The following is a 7,544-nucleotide window of genomic DNA, read 5'->3' on the forward strand; positions in this document are numbered from 1 at the left end:
GGAGCTGGTGCTCTTACTCCCTGAGCCACCTGGCTGCCCCTAAGCAATTGGGGTTAAGTAACTTGCTCAAGGTTACACGGTCAGGTGTTTCTGGGTGGGTGCTAAGTGTCTGAGCCTGGGATTTGATCTCCAGGTCTTCTCAACACTGGAGCTGGTGCTCTTACTCGCTGTGCTACCTGGCTGCCCCAAGAGTCTTTTTTTTCAAAAGGGAGTGGGAAATATAAAAAATATTGGTTTTACTTAATTATTTTTAAAATCATGTATTCCATTTGATTCAGCAATATCATTAGTATTTCTGTATCTGAAATAGACTTTTTTGAAAAGGAAAAGGACCTCTTTGTACAAAAATATTTAGAGCAGCTCTTTTTTTTGTGGTGGCAAAGAAGTGGAAATTGAGGGGATGTCCATCAGTTGGGAAATGGCTGACCAAGTTGTTTATGGTTGTGATGGAATAGTGCTATAAGAAATGATGAACAGGATGCTCTTCTAAAAATCTGGAAACACTTGCATGAACTGATATAAAGATAAAAGAGAAGAACCAGGGTGGCACTGTACCAAGGAACAGCATTATTACCTGGTGTTCTACTATGAATACCTTACCTATTCTCAGCAATATGGCAATCCATGATATTTCCAAAGGTCTCATGATGAAAAATGCTATACACTTCTCAAGAAAGAGCTAATGGAATATGAATGCAGATTGAAGCATGCTATTTTTCATATTCTACATTTTTTATTGTTTCTTCTTTTGGGGGAACTTGTATTTTCTTTCTTAACATGATATATTTAATATTTTTTGCATGATTGCACATGTATAACATATCAAACAGCTTACTGTTTCAGGGAAGGGTGATGAGGGAAAGAGGGAGAGAATTTGTAGTACAAAATTAAAAAAAATCAATGTTAGGGGCGGCCAGGTGGCTCAGCGAGTAAGAGCACCGGTTCCAGTGTTGGGATGACCTGGAGATCGAATCCCGGGCTCAGACACTCAGCACCACACCCAGAAATACCTGGCCGTGTAACCTTGAGCAAGTTACTTAACCCCAATTGCTTAAAAAAAATCAATGTTAAAGTTGTTTTTATACATAATTGGGAAAAATGAAATATTAAGAGATTTAAAAATAATTTTTCTTAACATTTTTCCTGTCTTTTAGTTGAGCAGTGGAAGAAAACAGATGAACTTGAGAACCCAAAATGAATCCATGTTTCATGTCTCTGTTTGTGATAAAGCAACAGGCTTAAGAGAACATCCATTTTACCTTAAATTGCTTGTCTTTTCCCAGTGTTGCAATAAACAATAAAGAAAAGCATAATAATTATGGCAACTGTCTAGGAGTGATCTTTTTGCGGTATGGGAAGATTACTTGGGCCAGAGCATGTTACCCTCCTAGATCTGCTGGTGCCTGAATTAGACTCTCTCATGCCTTAAGCGGTTTTCCCCAAAGATCCCCAACTCCATCTTGGTGAATTCATGAACATCGGTATTAATTCTGCATAGGTTATAAGCATATGAATTTTGCATTCTTCTTTATTTTTAATTTTATAATATGTCTAAAAATATTGGGGTGAGTCCTGGGACTTGGATGGTCAGTAGGCAAGTGCTAGTTGCTACATATACGAACAAGTCAATGGAAAATTTGGCCAATGTGTAAGGTCATGGAATGAATATTGCAGCTGAATAATTAGGGCCAGGTTGGATTTGGGTTTGAGTTTGAGACCCATACTAAGAGATCCAAGCTGAAGTTATGGGAACAATTAGTCAGAGAGGGAGACATAATGATGGGGGCTAAGCCTGTTCATTTCAGGAGGTAAATCAAATTGTTAAAAAGGAGAGGAAGTTAGGTGATACAGTGGATAGAGCCCTAGTTCGGGAGTGAGGAAGAGTTGATTTCAAATCTGGTCTCAGATGTTTATTAGATGGGTCACCCTGGCCAAGTCATTCAACCTCATATGGCCTTGATTTATTCCATTGTAAGATGGGGATAATAACAACACCTATCTTCCAGGATTTTTGTGAGGACCAAGTGTCAATAAAATTAAAAAGTACTTATCACAGTTCCTGACATATTGTAAGCACTACATCAATGTTTTTAGTTATTATTATTATCATTGTAGTATAGTAGTTGTAGTAGTAGTGATGAAGTTTTTTGATGTAAGCATTTAGAGACATAAATTTCCCTCTGATTACTACTTTTGCTGTATCTCATAGCAAATGATATGTTGTCTCATTATTGTCATTCTTTCTAATGACATTATTGATCTAGAATCTACACTTTGTTCTTTAACCCACTCATTCTTTATGGTTAGATTGTTTATCTCCAATTAATTTTTAATCTATGTTTCTGTGGTCCCTTATTAAATATAATTTTTATTGTATTGTTATCTGAAAATGATGCTTTTAATATTTCTGGTTTTAGCTATAAAATTTTTTTATGTCCTATTACGTGGTTAATCATTGTAAAGTCATCATAAACTGCCAAGAAAAGGTGTATTCTTTCTATTTCTATTCAATCTTTTCCAGATATCTATCATATCTAGTTTGTCTTCAAATTCTATTTACTTCCTTGATGTTTTTCTGTCTTTTTTCTGTTAGTGTTATCTAGTTCTGAGAGGGGAAGATTAAAGTCCCCCACTGTTATGGTACTACTATTCATTTCTACCTATAATTCATTTAATTTTTATTTTAAAAATTTAGATGCTATAGTATGTGGTACATATAGTTTCAGTATTAATTTTGCTTCATTGTCTATGGTACTTTTTATCAAAATGTAGTTATTCTGTTTATCTCTTTTAATTAAACCTATTTTAGCCATAACATTGTCTGAGGTCATACTTGCTACCCCTGCCTTTTTTTTACATCAGCTGAAGCATGTTAAATTCTATTCTAAACCCCCATTTTAACTCTGTGTGTATCTCTCATTCTTAAATGTGCTTCTTGTCAATGACATATTGTTGGATTCTGATTTTTAATCCATTCTTCTGTTTCTGTTTTATGGATGAGTTCATCCCATTCACATTCAAAGTTATAGTTACTGTTTGTGAATTTCCTTCCATTTTATTTTTATTCACTATTGTCCTCCTTTGTTTCTGTTTTTTACATTATCCCAGTTGTCTTATCCTTTCCCTTTACCCTCCTATTTCTTATTTTATCCACCCCTAAGAATCCCTCTCTTATCCTTGCCCTGCTGCTCCTACATTTTAATCTACATTCCAAAAGTCTCTTACTCTCCCTGTCCTCATCCTCTTCTCTCTCTACAAGTCCAGAAGATTTCTACTCCTCTTCATTACTCTTTTTTACCTTTTCCTATCTAATTTTGTTTTTTAGAATCACTCCATCATACACAACACAGCCTCAAATTTTCTTTCAAACAATAGCTAGCTATAATGACAGTCTTAAGAATACTGATAACATTTTTATATATAAGAAGTAAACAATTTGACTGTAATGAGTCCCTTATAATTCATCTGTAACATTTTCCTTATATTTCTCCTAGATCTTTTAAATTGAATTTTCCATTGAGTTCTGGTATTTTTTGTTACAAATGCCTGAAAGTCTTTCAGCTTGTCAAATGTCCATTTTTTTTTTCCATTCAGAATTATATTCAACTTTGATTGGTAAGTTATTCTTCATTGCAACCCCAGCTCTTTCCCTCATCACATTAGTGTTCCAAGACAAATCTTTTACTGTAGAAGATGCTAGGTCTTGTTAAATCCTGATTGTATCTCTGCAGTATTTACATAGTTTTTTTTTTTTTTCTTGTTGCTTGAGATATTTTCTTCTTAACCTGGGAGTTTTGAAACTTGGCTATAACATTCTTGTAAGTTTACCTTTAGGGATTACTTTTAGTCATGAATGGTGGATTTTTCTTTCTATTTCTACTTTACCATCTTGTTCTAGAATTTTAGGCCAATTATCCATAATAATTTCTTGTAATATATCAAAAATTTTACCAAAACTTTCAGGTAGTCTAACAATTCTTATATTGTCATTTCTCAACCTGTTCTCCAGATCAGTTGTTTTTCTAATGAGGTATTCCAGATTCTCCTCTATTTTTCTAGTTTTATTATTTCTTGGTGTTTTATAACATCATTCAATTCCTCTTGACAAATTCTAGTTTTCAAGGAGTTATTTTCTTCCTTAAGATTTTGAACAGATTGCAACATACTTAAAAAAAAAAACCTTTATTTTTTAGAGAGATTTTTGTCTATATTTTCTTTCACAACATCAACATTTTCATTGTTTCAACAACAATCAACATTTTCTTTCAAACATATGGATGTGTTTTACATGACTGCACATGTATAACCTGTATCAAATTGTTTGCCTTCTCAATGGAGGGGGATGAGGAGGGAGAAAGGGAGAGAATTTGGAAATCAAGGTTTTAAAAATGAATGTCAGAAGTTATTTTTACATGTAACTGAGGAAAAATAAGATACTAAGAAAAAAGATTTTGAACTTTTCCCTACTTGGTTAACTTTCTTTTCATAATTTTCTTGGATTGATTTTGTTTTCTCCCTGATTTTTCCTTGATATCTCTTATTTGATTTTTGAATTCCTTTTTAAGTTCTTCCAAGAATTTTTTTTGGTTTGTGACTGTTTAATATTACTCTTTGGGGTAGGAGTGGCTTTTTTTTAACCTCACTATCTTTCCCTGAATTTAAGATCTTTTTAACACCATAGTAGTTATCTATGATTGAGGTTTTTTCCTTTGCTTACTTATTTTTATTTTGTTTTATTTATTTATTTCGAGCAGTTTATTGTTGTAATCAGGATTTAATCCAAATTGTGGATAATGGTGGCCAGGCCTCAGATACTCCTTATTATTGTTTTCTGAATTCTGTGTTAAGGCTCAACCTCTTCTCTTTCCCCACACTGCAGGTAGGGTCCCAGCTCTGTTGTCCTGAAAATGTCATTGCTCCCAATGGCACTGCACTCACTGGGCATGGGTTCACTCTTCCTCCTACAGAGCCACAGTCTGGTATCATGTCTTGTTAGCACCACAAAACCTGGTTTCCAGAAACAGTATGGGAAGGAAGGGGGCATCCTTCAATCTTCCCTTCCTCAGCCATCTTTGTGAGCTGAAAATTCCAGAGGTGAAAGTTCCTGAGGCCCTGAAAGTTTGTGCTAGAAGCCTGGTCTGCTTCCTCTGAATTGCCCTTAGGCCTGCTGCTTGTTGATTCAGTGGTGTCAGGGCCTGGAGGTGTTTACACTTCACTCAAGCCAAACGTTAGCCCTAGGAGGTTGTGTCTTTCCTGAGGTCCTCTCAAGTAGTCTTAAGAGGATAACTGATTTGCCCCTTTATTTTTGCTCCTCTATGCTCATCTTTGTGGTGATTTTCTGGCCATTTGTGCAGGAAATTTAGAGAGCTTGGAAATTTCTTACCTACTCTGCCATCTTCCCAGAATGCCTCATGTTTTCAGATCTTAATGGATAATACTTACAGAACCCCCTTTCAGAGACCTTCTGCTTGGGCCCTCTGGAATCTTTTTCACACAGTTGTAATTTCTTTGCATGTAGGGTCCTGAACTGTTTGCTTCAGCTCAAGGCACGAGATGGACAAGTCATAACTAGCATTTCAGGTCAATCTCTTTGAGTGGCAATAGGTTGATCTGTCAAGTATCTAAAGATGACAACTTAGTGGGACCACCCTTCAGAGACACATTATAGAGCTGATGGATACTTCAATCTTAGTTGAGTTTCAGTGACTTGCTCATAGAGAGATGATAAGTATCAGAGGTGGGGTACCAATGCAAATCTTCTTGGCTCAAAGTCTGTCACTATGTCCTGTGCCATGCTGCCTGGCATATGGGCAATACTGAAGCCTGACCTTAACTCTGTACCACTGAGCTGCCTTAGTCAAAAGGCCTGGTGGTCCTAGAAAAATTCTCCCTCTTAGGATGGAGGCTGAACAGGATCTGTTTTCTATTGAATCCTACTCTAGCTGACATGATGTACCATTGTAATGTGTACCTAAGGGAGGTACCTATGAAACCTATTCAGGAAGAAAGGACCCACTTTAAATTTCAGATCTTTATAGATAACTGTTTTCTTTGCACTTGCTGAATTCATTACTGCTCTTTAGTTTGCTTTTGAGTCAGCTAACCAATCCATAGTCTTTTAAATTAGGAGAGGCCTCTTTACCAAGGAAGGGCAAGTATGGGCATTGAACTTCCATATATAATTGGATTTAGTAGATGTGTTAATTTAATTAAATTTCTTCTTTTAATTACCTACATAAAGAATGTTTCTCAAGGAAAGGGTGGAGGGGGGGGATATACTGGGAAATGTAGGTGATGTAAAAACAAAAAAAATCAGTATTTTTTTTCAAAAGGGAGGGAAAAATATCAAACTATGCTTTTTGTTTAATCATTTAAAAAATCACCTTTATCACCCCCCACATTTTATATATGTGTATATATATGCACACACATATGTATGTATATATTCAGACACACACACACACACATATATATATACATACACATATGTATGTATGTATGTAATATTCTAGTTGACCAGTGGAAGAAGACACAGAATTGAGGAAACCAAGTCATCTGTTTTATTTCTCTATTGATGTCAAACTAGTAGAGTTAAGAAAGCATTAATTTTACCTTAATCTTTTTTATCCTTCTCCAGTGTTGCAATAAATAACAAAAAAAAGCATAAACTATCATGGCAGTGCTCTAGCACTGATCTTTCTGTGGTGTGGGATGATCACTTGCACAAGAGGATGGATGTTACTTTCCTAGATCTATTGGTGACTTTCTTTCCTACCTTAAAGCAGCTTTCTCCAGACCAAGATCTTCAACTTCATATTTGGGAATTCATGATCATCAGCATTAATTTTTAATGTGTTACTTGGGTTCCTTTTTCTTTTAAATTTATGATATATCTGAAAAAAAACATCAAGGTGAGAGTCTCATGACCAGGATGGTCAAAGGCAAGTTCTAGTCACAAGGAGAGATAAGGTTTTCTTAAATGAGCAATGCAAAGAAACAGAAGAAAATAATAAAATGGGAAAGACAAAGACTCTCTTCAAGAAAATGAGAGATATCAAAGGAAAGTTTTATGTAAAAATGGGAATGATAAAAGATAAAAATGGTAGGAATTTAATAGAAGCAGAAGAGATTAAGAAAAGATGGCAAGAATACATAAAACAGCAATGAAGAAAGATTTTAACATTGCTGATGTGTGGTTACTTATCCAGAGCCTGACATCTTGGAGAATGAAGTCAAGTGGGCCTTAGTAACAATTGGTAACAATAAAGCTAGTGGAGATGATGGAATTCCAGTTAAGCTATTTAAAACTTAAAAGATGCTAAATCAGAACAAAAGGGAAAAACCATGAGAAAAAAAATAACAACAATAAAAAAGAAAAAGTAGTATGTTTCGATCTGCATTCAGATTCCATAGTTCTTTCTCTGGATGTGGATAGCACTTTCCATCATGAGACTTCTGGAATTTTCTTAGATCATTGTATTGCTGAGAAGAGCTAACTAAGTCTATCAGAGTTGATCACTGTATAATGTTGCTGTAACTGTGTA

Source organism: Petaurus breviceps, unplaced genomic scaffold (genome assembly GCF_028583685.1).
Source record: "Petaurus breviceps papuanus isolate PSGF00001 unplaced genomic scaffold, PetGlider_PUasm1.0 126, whole genome shotgun sequence".
NCBI lineage: Eukaryota > Metazoa > Chordata > Mammalia > Diprotodontia > Petauridae > Petaurus > Petaurus breviceps.